Source organism: Chiloscyllium punctatum, chromosome 8 (genome assembly GCF_047496795.1).
Source record: "Chiloscyllium punctatum isolate Juve2018m chromosome 8, sChiPun1.3, whole genome shotgun sequence".
Classification (NCBI taxonomy): Eukaryota; Metazoa; Chordata; class Chondrichthyes; order Orectolobiformes; family Hemiscylliidae; genus Chiloscyllium; species Chiloscyllium punctatum.
Window position 1 is genome coordinate 21,317,799 of NC_092746.1, and position 17,588 is coordinate 21,335,386.

The following is a 17,588-nucleotide window of genomic DNA, read 5'->3' on the forward strand; positions in this document are numbered from 1 at the left end:
GACTCGCTTAATCTCTGTCCCTCTGCACACTCTTTGGGTCTTCCTCACCCACCTATTTTTGTCTGGGTACAGTACATTCACTTTCCTCATCCAAGCCATTAATAAATATTATCAATTATGGTGGCCCCAGCACTAATCCCTGTGGCACTCCACTAGTTACAGGTTGGCATCCTGAAAATGCCCTCTTTCTCCCAACTCACTGTGTTCTGTTACATTAGAGCCAATCCTCTATCCATGCTATAGCTCACCTTCAACACCATGAACTCCAATCTTATTAAATAGCCTAATGTATGGTAACTTATTAAATGCCTTCCAAAAATTCAATTTTATTTCATTCACTGCTTCCCCTTTATATTCCCCTTGTTACCTCCTCAAAGGATTCTAATAAATTTGTCAGGCATGATTTCCCCTTCATGAACCCAGGTTGACTCTGTTCGATCATATGTTTTATTTCTAAAAGTTCAATTGTTACATCCTTTATAGCAGACAGACATTAAGTTAGCTGGCCTGGAGTTAACTATTTTTTGGCTCCTTCTCTTTTTAAATAACATTGTTCCATTTCCAATCCTCTGAGATTTTTCCAGAATCTAAGCATTCCTGGGAGATTACTATCAGTGCATCCACTATCTCTGCAGTTACTTCCTTTAATATCCAAGGATGCATCTCATTAGGTTCAGAGGACCGATCTGTCTTTAGCCTCATTATTTTCACGAGCAATTACACTCCACCAATGGTTATTGTACATATGTCCTCTCTCCTTTTGCCCCTCACATATTTCATTAATTGTGGATGGTATTAATGTCTTTTACTGTAAAGACTGATGCAAAGTATTTATTCAACTCCTCTGCCATTTCATGGTTTTCCCATTATTATTTCCTCAGCTCATTCTCTCAGTGTTCATTTTGGCTTCTCTCTCCTTTTTATATATTTAAAGAAGTTCTTGCTTCTGTGTTCTGTTCTTAATCTAGAATCTATCCACAGATACTAACTTCCAGTAAACCTCCTTAATGTTGTGTTTAAACCTTCATGGTCCCAGAATGAGGTGACTCAGTCTGCTCAATCCCTGGGACTGTGCCTGATCTGCATTATTGGTCTCTGATCACCTCTGTCTCACCACTGTCTTGTACTCGAGTTTAGCTCTCACAGAAATTAATTCCACATTACTATATTCACTGCCTATCCAATTTACATTTCCATTCAATTAAAGTGTACTTCCATTAATGAAGTTCAATATGTTAAGCTGGATAATTATTGTGATTTTTGTCTTCATAATCCAATTCACACTCATTAAATGCATACATTCACAACTTTACAATTCTCCAAATTTGGTGTACTTTCTAAGCGCTCTCTCACATAGCACTCTGGCTTAGTCACTAATTGGGTTTAGACCTTTCTTCATATTGCCTTCCCTCTGGACAGTGCTTGTTTTCAGCGAGAGCAGGAGTAAGCAGATAACTCACTCACCCATTTTGTCTCCCTCACCACACACAGCAACATAAAATCCAGCCCAGTATGTTCAAGTCCAAACCATTTAAATGTACAAAAGGTAAAACTCATTCACTGTAATGTAACACTCTATCTCTTTGCCAGTATTATCTACTCATAACTTAATGAGCATCAATTAAACAGCCAGTTCACTTGTTTTGTTTTCTATAGTCTGCCCTTTACTGACACAGATCTTGAATGTACAAGCATTTCAGCTTGACTGTTTAAACTTCTGACATATCACACTGCTTGAAGAGTAAGTCTGACAGTCTGGTGCAGAAGTCAGCAAGCCAAGACACAGATTTCTCTTCTTTTTTTTCCCATGATTATATTTCATAAAGGGTTCAAATAGAAGCACAGAATTCATCGTAACTGAGTATTGTTACAGCTCCTTTACGTAAGTGAAACATTCTATGAACCTAACATTCAAACAATGGGTTAGATCCAAAGGACAAGTCTCTTAATGTATGCATTTTTAATTTATAGAATGCTGTTTGAATGTTTCATTTCTGTCACTGCAGTTTTGAATATTACACCCACAAAGTGAAAACAAGTTCCCTTCCACTCATGCCTTGCATTTCCAACCATGTAAGAGTAACCATTTATTTGGAGAGATGTTTCACAGCCAAGTTGATACTTGATGCTATAATTAACACCAAAATGAATCATACCTTTATAACAGTCGTAGTTTAATGTATTTTAAGCGTAACCATGTAACCAGGTGTCATTGCTATCTTAAATTCAATAATAATAGTTAGGGACTATCACTGTCATTCATCAAGAATTAAGTCTAATATTGTGAAAATTTGCTTTGAATGTTTTATAGGAAGCCAAACTGCAAAGTCAAAACAGTACTTTTCCCATTGTCTCTTTTGCTCACTGTATTTCAAAACAATATATGAGACAGATGTATATCTCATTATGACAGTTATATCCTATACTTTGGACCACACTACTAGGTACAGGAAACATGAACGCACAAGCAATTATTGATGGTCCAGGTATTAATCTGGTCAGATGAAACAGGCACTATACATTTGAGATGGTTAAATGACATCATGACATTCAATGTTCCTGTATAAAGGTACCCAACTCACCTTCATTCATTCTCATAATGGAGTCAGTGTAATCAGTTGGTTGTGTGTGTATAATGTACAGTAACTGCAGTAAGCACAAAACCCAGACGATGGGTCAAATGTCATAGGGCTCTCATGTCATGGTCTGATTAAATTTGTGGTAGAAGTGGACAATGTCTTTTGAGGCAGATCTCAACATTAGGAGCATCTTACTCCATCGGTTATGTTTTAAGTAAGTGGAGTAACACGTTTCTCACCAGACTGTGGCAAGTTGTCGACTGTGGGAGATTATTGTTTGGTAAACACTTTGTTGATAGCCAAACTTACCTCATTAATATTCAGCTTTCAATTTTACCAAATTTACCAAACAAGCCAGACATTAAGAAAACTTTACATGGACATCAAGGGGGTACATGGTGAATTCACTTGCTCCAAATGTGGGAACCAGGCACCAACATGTCACAGCACATGCTATGGGTACCACCCACATGCAATACACACTCACGGACACTGGCATCTAATAACGTGCCAGTCACTAAGATCCCTCGTGGCACATCTTCGATCCATTTACAGGATGCTTCTGTATTTCATTGCCACACCTCGGACTGCACTGGCAGCTATCAATGAAATGCTGCACCAAGGCTGTGTTTGGACAGGATCAGGCTGCATCTCCAAGCTCTTCACTCACTGTCATAGTAGTCACACACTCTGAGCCTACCTGATGCTCACAACATCCTTGCCTGCACTATTTGGCCTTGCTTTTACCCACTTTGCACCCTCAGTCAGAGCTCCCTAGAAGGTGGCATGATGGCACAGTGGTTAGCACTGCTGCTGCCTCACAGCACCAGGGTCCCAGGTTCGATTCCAGCCTCAGGTGACTGTCTGCGTGGAGTTTGCACATTCTCCTCATGTCTGTGTGGGTTTGCTCCAGGTGCTCCGGGTTTCCTCCTACAATCCAAAGATGTGCAGGTCAGGTGAATGGGCCATGTTAAATTGCCCATAGTGTTAAGTGCATTAGTCAGAGGGAATTGGGTCTGGGTGGGTTACTCTTCGGAGGGTCAGTGTGGACTGGTTGGGCCGAAGGCCTGTTTCCACATTGTAGGAAATCGAATCGAAAAAATACAATTTAAAAACAGAGGGAAAAAATGCTTTCTGTACTGGTGAGGCTTTACTGTGTCCAGATATCAGTTGATTCTGTCACTTTCAGTTTCCAAAAGGGCATGAAAATTAAAAATTTATATCACTGCCAACATAAAGTCTGAGTCAACTTCAGGGCTCTAAAGACTTGAGTTCATGTCATACCGAAACCAATCAGTTGAATCAATCAACCAGTTTGTAGGTAGATGTAGATGGTACGTGCAACATATATATTCTTGCAATCCACAACACTAAAGTTCACAAAGCTCAAGGATTCTAGACTATAACAGCGATCTCAAACATTTTAGTAACAGCTGAGCTGAGGAGATTCAATAGGTTCTGTCAGAAAATGACTGAAAATGATAATCATCAAAAGGTGATCTGAACATATTCAACAGGTCCCAAGATGGTACATGAATTCTAATCATTCAGGAAAAAAAAACTTAAAATCTCCAAGAATGTTACGTTCAAGAGGGAAGTCTTAATCCCATAAACTCTATACCAAGATCTGCTAAATCATATAAATCACATGGCCATAGAGAGAAACTACAATTTGACAGATCAATTCATTTACCTGTATCGGCCTGGGATTGATCAACGAATCAAGTCATACCAAACATGTCAATTTGAACAACCTCAATGATCATGGAGAACCTCTGCTTCCACTCAAAACTCCTCATGAAACCATTGTGCAAGTTTCAACTGATATTCTCCATGTCTAAGGACACAATTACATCTGGTAACTGAATACTTCATCCAATTTCCTTTTATGTGACATGTTAAACATACCACTTGTGAGATGGTTGTAGTCACATTTATCAGTATGTTTGGTGTTCCCCAAAAACATTGTGTCCCAACAGTGTATTAGTATAGGGTTGGATTATTTTCCAATAATTAAACATTTTGACATGATTAAGCACGAGGAATAAAATTATATTTTGTTTAATTGTGAAACATCTGCTGTTAGGAAGGAAACCAAATGGCTCAGGACAAAATTAATATCATTTGTCACATGGTTTTACAGTTGTTTTCTGGGATCAAGCTATTATAAACTTAGTCTGATTGTGAAAATACTTAGATGTAAAAGGCTTTTGTTTAAACACGCAAGTCTGTTTGAAATTGGTTTAGTTTTATCACAATTATTTTCAGTTTCAATTTGTTTTGGGCATCAACAATTGTTGTGGAGTCACGCATGTTTAAAGGATATTGAGAGCTTTTGGAGACGTATCAGTTCGGAATGGCATTTGCAATGGGATAGTCAGTGGGAGCAGACTCTACATACTGTAAACAGACACAAATCATTTATGTTCGGAACATTATCTTGGAAAAAACCTACGGAATTGGGAAGCTAAGAGGTAAAACTGTCACAAAAGGGATAATGTTACAAGGTGGCAAATTAAAGAACAAATCAGGAGACAGTATGAAGTCTTACTGCCAGGAGGCCCATTACTTTTAAAAAAAACTATCAGGAATTGGGCAGATGCCAAACAAAGATTGACTATGCACTGTTCATGCACTAACAAGCCAATCAGGGTTCAGGATGTCTCTGACCGTGCACAGAGGACGGTGGCTAGCCAGGCTTAACAAGTGGTCATTCTTGGTGGATTGGTTCACAAGAAGTAAAGTCCATGACAGGAGGAGAGCCTCAGTCAAAGGAACAAATCATGAAACCTGTGTCCAGTCAACCAAAGTCAAAAAGTACCATTCAGAGTGGATCAACTGAAAATTACTGCTTTGATTAAGTATTAATATATTTAGTAATTGTTATGATCAATTTAATAAATTCTGAACAACCTGTGAAATCATAATTATATGTAAAATGGGTCTTGTAACTAATCAAGACTGAAAAACATTTAGATTGATTCTCTCAAACTGCAATGGTAATTGACTGAGGCACTACAATTCAATTTGAAGTGAACTCCAAAACCTTTTGATAATATAGCCTTACAATACATGCCTGCAGAAACGGGATGTTTACAAAAGCACAAGACATAAAAATTAGGAGCATAAGGACATGATTCAGCCACTTCAGCCTGCTCCACTATCTAATATAATCTTGGCTAATCTCATCTCAGCCACAACTCTATGTTCCTGCCCACTCCTCATAAGCCTTCAACCCATTACTAATTTAAAAGTTATCTAACTCCTCAATGACCCAGCATCCAGCACACTTTGGGGTCATGAATTCCACAGATGCACAACCTTTTGACAGAAGTAATTTCTCCTCACCTTTGTTTTGAATCTGCTGCCTCTTATTCTAAAACTGTAAACTCTCATTTGAGATTGCCAACATGAGGAAACATTCTTTACATGTCTACTTTGTCAATCCCCTTTGGCACCTTATAGAACTCAATTAGATCTCCTCCAATTCTTCTAACTCCAGAGAATATAGGCCTAAATTGCTCAATTTCTCTTCATTAAAGAAACCCTTCATCTCTGGAATCAATCTAGTCAATCTCCTTTGAACTGCCTCCAATGTAACTACATCCTTCCTCAAGCGAGGAGATAAAATTGTATGTAACACTCTAGTTGAAACAGTATTTCTCTATTTTTACACCCAATTCCTTTATAGAGGCAGAGAGTTGTAGGGTCATACAGCACAGAAATATACCCTTTGGTCCAACCAGTCCATGCCAAACATATTCCTAAATTAAACTAGCCCCACCTGCCTGCTCCTGGCCCTTATACCTGGCCAAAATTCTGTTTGCCTGGTGTACCTGCATACAGGCTTTCTGCAATTCATGCACAGTTACTCCAACTTACACCAGAACAAAACATGTATGTTTGAGATTTTCACATGAAGACATGACTTTGTAAAAAGATACTGTATCATGTTTCCAATATCACACGACAATATAATGAGCAATGGTCAAGTCCTGTGAAGAAACAGATGACATATCAGAACTGCATATCATCAGCCACCCTTCATACAGGATGGTTTTGTGGGTGATGAAGACAACACGCCAGACAACAGGCAAATACTGCATCCACTTGCAACAACAGGCAGTAGACAGAAGAATGAAACTATATTGTTCAGTCGTAATTTGTGTTTCAGGATCAAATCTGGTCATGGTACATCTGCTAAGACATTATCTGAATGAATAGAGATAGTTATGTATGTGCATCCCATATATGTTATTAGAAAAAGTTTTAATCAATTAAAGGAAAAGGATGAATGTATTATGACATAGGCACTGACACAGGCACTGTATCTTTTAGCCAAGTATGTGACATTACAGCACATGATATTCTGGTATAAAGCTACCTGTCTTATCTGCAGTCACTGTCTCTGTGTAATTCAGATTGTGAGGTCAGTCAGTCATGTATGTAAATACCTACATTAACATCAGTAAGCAAACATCCTTGACAATGTAAATCATCTAAGTCAAGAGAGGAGGGGGAGTGGTGTTTTTGATAAGGGATAGGATTAGAGCTGTGCTGAGGGAGGGTATTCCTGGAAATACATCCAGGGAAATTATTTGGGTGGAACTGAGAAATAAGAAAGGGATGATCACCTTATTGGGATTGTGTTATAGACTTGTTAATAGTCAGAAGGAAATTGAGAAAGAAACTTGTAAGGAGATTTCATCTATTTGTAAGAATAATAGGGTGGTTATGGTAGGGGATTTTAACTTTCCAAACATAGACTGGGACTGCCATAGTTTAGGTTTAGATGGACAGGAATTTGTTAAGTGTGTACAAGAAAAGTTTCTGATTCAGTATGTGGATGTACCTACTAGAGAAGGTGCAAAACTTGACCTACTCTTGGGAAATAAGACAGGGCAGGTGATTGAGGTGTCGGTGGGGGAGCACTTTGGGGCCAGCAACCGTAATTCCATTAGATTTAAAATAGCGATGGAACAGGATAGACCAGATCTAAAAGATGAAGTTCTAAATTGGAGAAAGGCTAATTTTGACGGTATTAGGCAAGAACTTCACCTTTTGTGAAGGGCAGGTCGTGCCTCACAAACCTTATTGAATTCTTTGAGAAGGTGACTAAGGAGGTAGATGAGGGGAAAGCGGTAGATGTGGTATATATGGATTTTAGTAAGGCGTTTGATAAGGTCCCCCATGGTAGGCTACTGCAGAAAATACAGAGATATGGCATTGAGGGTGAGTTGGAGGTTTGGATTAGGAATTGGCTGGCTGGAAGAAGACAGAGGGTAGTAGTTGATGGCAAAGGTTCATCTTGGAGTGCCGTCACTAGCGGTGTTCCGCAAGGATCTGTTTTGGGACCATTGCTGTTTGTCATTTTTATAAATGACCTGGTGGAAGGGTTAGAAGGTTGGGTGAGCAAGTTTGCGGATGATACGAAAGTCGGAGGAGTTGTAGACAGTGAGGAAGGATGTGGCAGTTTACAGCGGGATATAGAGAAGCTGCAGAGCTGGGCAGAAAGGTGGCAAATGGAGTTCAATGTAGCTAAGTGTGAGGTGATTCACTTTGGTAAGAGTAATAAAAAGATAGATTACTGGGCTAATGGTAGACTACTTGGTAGTGTGGAAGAGCAGAGGGATCTTGGTGTTCATGTACACAGATCTCTGAAAGTTGCCACCCAGGTAAATAGTGCAGTGAAGAAGGCATATGGCGTACTGGCTTTTATTGGTAGAGGAATTGAGTTCCGGAGTCCTGAGGTCATGCTGCAGTTGTATAAGACTCTGGTGCGGCCGCATCTGGAATATTGTGTGCAGTTTTGGTCGCCATACTATAGGAAGGATGTGGAGGCACTGGAACGGGTGCAGAGGAAGTTTACCAGGGTGTTGCCTGGTATGGTAGGAAGATCCTATGAGGAAAGGCTGAGGCACTTGGGGTTGTTTTCATTGGAGAAAAGAAGGTTTAGGGGTGACTTGATAGAGGTGTACAAGATAATTAGGGGGTTAGATAGGGTTGACAGTGAGAACCTTTTTCCACGTATGGAGTCAGCTATTACAATTAAATTAAATTAATGGGGGGTAGATATAGGACTGATGTTAGGGGTAGGTTCTTCACTCAGCGAGTCGTAAGTTCATGGAATGCCCTGCCAGTAGCAGTGGTGGACTCTCCCTCTTTATGGGTATTTAAGCGGGCATTGGATAGGTATATGGAGGATAGTGGGTTAGTGTAGGTTAGGTGGGCTTTGATCGGCGCAACATCGAGGGCCGAAGGGCCTGTACTGCACTGTATTTTTCTATCTTCTATGTTCTAACTTTCAAAAGCTGATTGGGGACAGATGTTTACAGGTAAAGGGACAGCTGGAAAATGTGAAGCATTCAGAAATGAGATAACGAGAATCCAGAGAAAGTATATTCCTGTTAGGATGAAAGGAAAGACTGGTAGGTAGAGGAAATGCTGGATGACGAAAGAAATTGAGGGTTTGGTTAAGAAAAAGAGGGAAGCATATGTAAGGTATAGACAGGATAGATCGAGTGAATCGTTAGAAGAGTATAAAGGCAGTAGGAGTATACTTAAGAGGGAAATCAGGAGGACAAAAAGGGGATGTAAAATAGCTTTGGCAAATAGAATTAAGGAGAATCCAAGAGGTTTTTACAAATATATTAAGGACAAAAGGATTACTAGGGAGAGAATAGGGCCCCTCAAAGACCAGCAAGGTGGCCTTTGTGTGGAGCTGCAGAAAATGGGGGAGATACTAAATGAGTATTTTGCATCAGTATTTACTGTGGAAAAGGATATGGAAGATATAGAATGTAGGGAAATAGATGCTGACATCTTACAAAATGTCCATATTGCAGAGGAGGAAGTGTTGGATGTCTTGAAACGCATAAAGGTGGATAAATCTCCAGGACCTGATCAGGTGTATCCTAAAATTCTGTGGAAAGCTAGAGAAGTGATTGCTGGGCGTCTTGCTGAGATATTTGTATCATCGATAGTCACAGGTGAAGTGCCAGAAGACTGGCGGTTGGCTAACATGGTGTCACTGTTTAAGAAGGGTGGTAAAGACAAGCCGGGGAACTATAGACCAGTGAGCCTGACCTTGGTGGTGGGCAAGTTGTTGGAGGGAATCCTGAGGGACAGAATGTCCATGTATTTGGATAGGCAAGGACTGATTAGGGATAGTCAACATGGCTTTGTGCTTGGGTTATCATGTCTCACAAACTTGATTGAGTTTTTTTGAAGAAGTAACAAAGAGGATTGATGAGGGCAGAGCAGTAGATGTGATCTATATGGACTTCAGTAAGGTGTTTGACAAGGTTCCCCATGGGAGACTGATTAGTAAGGTTAGATCTCATGGAATAAAGGGAGAGCTAGCCACTTGGATGCAGAACTGGCTCAAAGGTAGAAGACAGAGGATGGTGGTGGAGGGTTGTTTTTCAGACTGGAGGCCTGTGACCAGTGGAGTGACACAAGGATCGGTGCTGGATCCACTATTTTTTGTCATTTACATAAATGATTTGGATGTGAGCATAAGAGGTACAGTTAGTAAGTTTGCAGATGACACCAAAATTGGAGGTGTAGTGAACAGCTCAGGTTACCTCAGATTACAACAGGATCTTGATCAGATGGGCCAATGGGCTGAGAAGTGGCAGGTGGAGTTTAATTCAGATAAATGCGAGGTGCTGCATTTTGGGAAAACAAATCTTAGCAGGACTTATACACTTAATGGGAAGGTCCTAGGGAGTGTTGCTGAACAAAGAGACCTTGGAGTGCAGGTTAATAGCTCCTTGAAAGTGGAGTCGCAGGTAGATAGGAGAGTGAAGAAGGCGTTTGGTATGCTTTCCTTTATCGGTCAGAGTATTGAGTACAGAAGTTGGGAGGTCATGTCGCAGCTGTACAGGACATTGGTTTGGCCACTGTTGGAATATTGCATGCAATTCTGGTCACCTTCCTATCGGAACGACGTTGTGAAACTTGAAAGGGTTCAGAAAAGATTTACAAGGATGTTGCCAGGGTTGGAGGATTTAAGCTATAGGGAGAGGCTGAACAGGCTGGAGCTGTTTTCCCTGGAGCATCGGAGGCTGAGGGGTGACCTTATAGAGGTTTACAAAATCATGAGGGGCATGGATAGGATAAATAGACAAATATTTTTCCCTGGGGTCGGAGAGTCCAGAACTAGAGGGCATAGGTTTAGGGTGAGAGGGGAAAGATATAAAAGAGACCTAAGGGACAACGTTTTCACACAGAGGGTGGTATATGTATGAAATGAGCTGCCAGAAGAAGTGGTGGAGGCTGGTACAATTGCAACATTTAAAAGGCATTTGGATGGGTATATGAATAGGAAGTGTTTGGAGGGATATGGGCCGGGTGCTGGCAAGTGGGACTAGATTGGGTTGGGATATCTGGTCAGCATGGACGAGTTGGACCGAAGGGTCTGGTTCCATGCTGTACATCTCTGTGACTCTATGACTATGACACTGATAAACTTGCAAATAGTATTGTAAAGAAATTTCATGATTTCTTTACAACTGAACCCCACCAATATGAAAAAATGTATGCAGAAAACTATAAGTATCATCAGCACTGGCAAAAAAGAAAATAATTTGAATATAACTATCTACTGAGGAAGGCGGTTGGTAATGCGTCTAATTAACAAATGGGATGATCTAAAAGCAATTTGATTCTAAACAAAACAATTTTCTGAATATTTTACTTGTAATAACTGATGTTTTTTCTAACTGTACCCTGAATAATATGCATAATTTATGTCCCAATTATTCAAATTGGTACCATTCCATATAGGTGTTCTAAAATCAGCAAGTCATTCCAGAACTAAAGTATCATTAATGGTGAAGACAAAGTGAAAGCGTTATTGAGATACATCAAATTGCTGAGTGTTGCTTAAACCAACTGTTAAATGTAAAGTGTGGTTATAGTGATCTGAGTACAGAATTGCAAAGTTTAAATCTGATTAGAAATTGGACAAATTATGTTTTCTCAGACAGGGGAGGATGTGTGGAATAGAATCCAATGAAGAGTTTAACAGTGTGTCAACACTTTGAAGGAGAAAGAGACAGGTTTGGCTCATGGAAATATCAGTAAGACACTTTTGATGCATAGGTTTCCCAAGGTTAAAAATCACACAACATCAGGATACAGTCCAACAGGTTTAATTGGAAGCACACTCACTTTCGGAGTGTCGCTCTTTCATCAGGTGGTGGTGGAGGACGCAATTGTAAGGCACAGAATTTATAGCAAAAATTTACAGTGTGATGTAACTGAAATTATACATTGAAAAAGACCTTGACTGTCTGTTGAGTCTTTCATCTGTGCGAATACCATGATCTTTTCACTTCTTTCATGCGTAAATCACAAAACCTTTTTTTTAAAAGTTGTATTCTCAGGTTAACTGTAACAACTGGTATTAGCCAGATAACAGATAGTTCACCTTCAACACATCATCTGGCTAACACCAGTTGTTACAGTTAACCCGAGAATGCAACTTTTTAAAAAAAAAGTTTTGTGATTTACACATGAAAGAAGTGAAGCTATCATGGTCATTCTAACAGATGAGACTCAACAGACAATCAAGGTATTTTTCAATGTATAATTTCAGTTACATCACACTGTAAACTTTTGCGATAAATTCTGTGCCTTCCAATTGTGTCCTCCACAATCATGTGATGAAGGAGCAGCGCTCCAAAAGCTAGTGCTTCCAATTAAACCTGTTGGACTATAACCTGGTGTTGTGTGGTTTTTAACTTTGTACACCCCAAGCAACACCAGCATTCCCTAACCATGACTACTAGGTTCCCAAACTATTAAATAGACAGTATTTGATGGATACTTGCAAAATCAGCTTTTGTTGTCCTTCTCAACATCCAAGTTGGGTCAAAATAAGGTTATAGAATCTGAGTCATCTACAAATATAACCTTTGTTCTATGGATGGTGCACCAAATTAAACATTATTCGACACCACATCTTTTATAATTTTGTGAATAAGGGAATTTTAAGTTGAACGTTGCACCTGTACGAAATATGCTGTTTTAATTTTTTTTCTGTTGTTTTACTTTTCATCAGCCAGTCCTTTTAAGCTTAGGACTGCAAAAGGTGTCTCCTTTGCTCACCATTGACATTGACAAAGCTTGATTAATTAGAAATATGTTCAGCAATTTTACATTTTAGATACTTTTATACTTTAACTTCTAGCAATTTAACCATTTGTTAGATTAAACTGGTAATGCTAGAAACAAATGCCTGTTTTAAATATGTTGATACTGACACAGTTAAACATGGCACATTGATTAATAAAAGCTGCCTGTCTGCCAAGTTGGATAGATTCTCTGCCATCCACATTGGCCTAAGTGATATCAAGTAAAATACACATCATCAAATACTTTAGTAAATGTAATTTGACAACTGTGTCAATATCAGTTGTAAAAATTGGAAATTTGGAGATGTGCAACTGAGGGACCAGACCCTACGCTAACAATGCAGAGTCATTCAATGGCCTCCTTAAAATCATTTCAAATTGTGCAGATTTTCAAAATGTATAGTTCCAAAGTGGCCACCACGGAATCACAGGGGAGGTATTTAACAGCACATAGTTCATGACCAAAAATGATCCAGGCAAATTTTCTCACTCTGCATCAGTGATGTGAGCTTAGAACTTACCCTAACAGCGCAGGCATCCCATCATCGGAATGATAATCAAGAGACTTTTGAGTGACTTTGTGAACTTTTGGAAGGCACAGCTGTTGCCAGATGCAACTTAACAAGTACACTGGAATACACCCATCAAGGCTCCCAAAGTCCTCCATATTCTCCAGGGCTCAAACATTTTAGAATCAATTTAAGCAAAGAAATCATTAGAATTTCACAACAATTTCAGAGGGTCTCAGAGTGGGGGCCTTCGCCTGGTTTCCTCACTTTGAACAGATTGTGGCACATAATGGCTAGAACAAAGAAACTTGGAAAGACCCAATGAATAAATCTGTTTTCATGATGATAAGGTATTGAAGGAGGGCATCATTGACATTAGTGTAAGTGTCCAGGCAGATTTGGGTGACGTCTAAAAGGACAAGAAAGGTAGTCTTGATAATGACTTGACTAATCACACTCCAAGCCAGCTAGGACGAGTTGGTCAGCCAATGTCAGCTAAAAGAAAGGTCAGCAACAATTGTTAGTATGTTAAATGTGTCGTAAATGAGTCTTTTGACCGTGGGATGAGACCAGACTTTTAGCAATTAACAGATACTGATCAGCTTACTGTGCGTTTATCTCACACAAAATGAAAACACTATGTTCATCTGAGGGTGAGGTAGCCCTCACTCCAAATGAATTACTGCTGAGGACACCATCTATCTTCGGCGAATTAAATCTTGAAAAAGTTGTCATTGTCCTTGAAAGGACAAGTGTCAATAAAACATAAGTTTTTGCAGGTATAAGAATTTAAATTGTAAGGATTGCTTAAAAGATTGGGTTGATTTTCTTTTTTAAAAAAGCTGAAACGTTGAAATGGCTAATTGCAGTGGTGAAGAATATAAATGACAAAGTTGATTAGAGTACAGATTGTTCAGTGTAGAAATATTAAATGCATATTACACAAGTTCAAAATTAGGATGTTAAAAACAAGAAGGGAAGTCAAGCAGGACATTTTCCTCACAAAGATTAATAAAACTTTTGAATAAGTTACCAGGAAAACCCAACGAAGTGAGCAGTACAAATGGGTCCGAGAAATGTTTGTTTGAGAAAAGGTTGAAGAATATCTGGGAAAGCAAGCTACAAAGATTAAGACAATATGGAAAAGGGCCTAATATCTTTTACATATTTCTAACAAAACATTTTGAAATAGGGGAAGGCAGCAGGGCAGGGGGAAGCACAGTGTCACACAGAAGTATCACTTTTATGACCTTTGCTGAAGCATTCATGCTGGAGTTGGCCCACAATTAATAGCTTTTCTTTTAAAGCTGCTTCGTTAAAGATTCAGTGGTCCAACTGATCAAAGCTCACTTCGACTGGTATAACAAAATAGTACAGTGCAAAATTATAAGCATTTCAACATCTTAGTTAAGTTACTGTCTACCCATCTCAGTGTTTGCTCAAAAACTGAGAGAGGGGGCCTCAGGCAGTGAGGGAGTAGTAGCTCATAACAAAACAAAACTTTGTGAACAGTGTAAAAGACAGGCTAAAATTGACTTGTTTCAGTGGTAATGCATTTCTCACATGACAAAGAATCATCCCATCGACTGGTTTTAAAAAAACTACTACATTATGTGCAATTCAAAGGAAATGAAGTTTTACAAACAAATCTTATGTTAAGACCGTTGGCATCCAACTGCTGTTTCCTATTCTGGGGTTTGTTAAATAGAATAGATTTAATTGCACAAAATTAATTCTAATCTTTTCTTCGCAGGCACTGAACAGTTTCTCTCAACACTTGCCAACCTATGGTTGACCAATATGGAGCAACCATTCAAAATATATAACAAGCCTGACAAAAAATGAATAGTTCACAAATTCTACTTACTGAATAAGATTTACAAATCACAATGCTTCATTAAAAATTGCTGTATTTAAGATTGAAAAGGTGTAAGAACATAGCAAAAAGCCTTATCAACATCATTACAGTGCACCTAACTGAAAACTATGATTACTTTGGTGGGTCTAATCGCTTTAATAACCTGACAGGTTTTAATTAACAAAGCATAATACTGAGAAATGACTTAGAAATGGTGCATATTATTATAATTTCCCATTAGGAAAAATAAAAACATTGAAATAGCGATTCTATTTCATGGAGTAACCTTTAACCTGAATTCTTCCTGTAACAGATGAGGGCTAAATTTACTGTGACAGCATCTAATCACATTTGATCTAGCTTATGGTTTGACAGCTCCTGTACCATAGTAATAGCACAAAGAAAATGATCTCTAGTCATGAAAAATGAACTTGGAAGCTCTGCATGTGTGAACATCTTAAAGAGAGAACATTCATATGTTAAAACAGCAAATACACTTTATTTTCTGTGGGCCGTCATTTAGAACATTCATCTGTCTTTTCTCTTTCAAATGCAGACTGATCCAGTATTTTTAGCATTCGCTTTTCTCTCGAGGTAATAAGTCACTAGTTACTTCATTGAACATCTTTATCCCAGTGCCTAATATATAGCCAAACTAAATATCAATCCAGTTATCATTGCAATGGAACATTATCACTTGGGCCTTATTTACTAAAACAGCTTCCACATAATTCTTTTCAATCCATGCAGGAAAATAAAGTACAGAAGGTTTTAAACATAGCCTTCATCTTGAACCTGCTCACTGAAAATACCTTTCTTTTGCCTATTAGTGAATTATATTACACCATGTGCAGTTTTACAAATGCAAAGGCCAAGCTGTTCACTTCCAGCATGAAAACAATGAAACTGCCCAGAGAGAATATCCTGATATGTCCTCTTGGCTTGATGTAAGCAGCAAAAATTCATTCAGCTGATTCTACTTTGTATACCTTGGAATAATGCATTAAACCAGGAGCAACATTTTAGCTGTAAGTGACTTGTCAAAATTTTTAATTTATATTCAAAGCAGTGTGCTTTTTTTCAATACATTGCTCAGTGCAGTCCTATTCACTGCCCAGTTTATGTTGATTTAGATAATCTCAAATTGAAAAGGTTTGAAACACACAGGATTAGAAAGAGAGCCAGTGATCTCTCTAGAAAGTTTGTATATTTGGGGAAGAGTTTCTTCATTTGTTATTTGTAGAGACATCATAAATGTTTCTTTAGGAGCTTGTTGAAACAAATGGCATAATTCCTGCCACTGATATCATGGATGTGTGCTTAAAGCAGGATGCCATGCCAACTCCAACCAGATGGCGTGCACGGTGCTTTGGATGCTCAAAGCACTCTCACCACTTCACTCCCAACCACAGCTCCCCTCAATGTCCCACTCTCCCATCCGACTTAGCTTCTTCAATGGCTAGATCTCCCAATCCCCACTTCCTTGCACCTCCACCACCCCGCACATTCCACTTCCCTTAGCAGCCCCTCTACACTTGGCAGCCTTGCTTCCGACCCTCCTGGTCACTCTGTTTTCAACCTTTCACGCCCCATCTCCCACTCACCTCCTTTCTCCTTCGCATCTGGGGACAGTGAACAGTGAGACTGCCTGGTGAGGGGATGAGGCAGTGAGGTGTCAGGAGCAAGGCAACTAAATGCTTGGAGTGAGGCAGTGAGCAAGTTGAGATCTCAGGACTTGAATTTATTGAAAAACATTTGCAAAACAGTGATTTCATTGCTCCTGTTTGATGCAGACATCTTGCTCCTGCACTGCTGGCGGTGATATCAGACATGCTGTGAGAGAGCTGAGAGTGGCTCCCTGCTCTTGTGCAGCCAACAGAAACAGCCTAAAACAGATATTGTCCTTGACGTGTACATTGGTGAACTGTTGAAACAGGTTCCCAAAAAGATTGCTGAAGAAACAGCAAGATGTGGTTATGAGAAGTCAGTTAGCAAAATGGAGTTGATGTAGAAGTTTGGCCATGAGCTTAGTGAATGCCAGATCATTTATTACCTTTGTTCCAATAAGCCAATACATCCAATTTACTCATGACAGACAGGCACAGAATTTAATTGCCCCAACATGGGCCAAGACAAGGGGAAATGGGAGCAGCCAGAATCTCACAGCAAGACTGACTCAGTGAGTATGATTCTACAGCTGCCAGCCAATAAACATGGTGGTGGAGACTTGATGTGATTGGGATGGACAGGAATAGGGTCGGAGTACAGCACTGAACATGCATCCAGCGCCAAGATTATAGCATCAGTTTTGAGGAATACATTACACGAGCCCAGGATCTGGACTTCAGTGGCGCAAAGCAGATATTGTGTAGTGCCACAGTTTAGCGATGTCTCACTGCAATGTCTCCTCCAGGCTGCCCAGCATGGTAGGAGGTGTCTTTCACTACTGATGGTACCAGGAGACCTTCCTGCCTGACCAAGGAGACCTGGATGGAGATCG

General features: G+C 39.5%; 1 protein-coding gene across 5 annotated transcripts in view; it reads right to left on the bottom strand.

Annotated features, from left to right (window-relative positions):
* rbms3 (RNA binding motif, single stranded interacting protein) overlaps positions 1–17,588 on the bottom strand; it is a 1,402,627-nt gene that overhangs the window by 1,314,290 nt on the left and 70,749 nt on the right. The window lies entirely within an intron of this gene.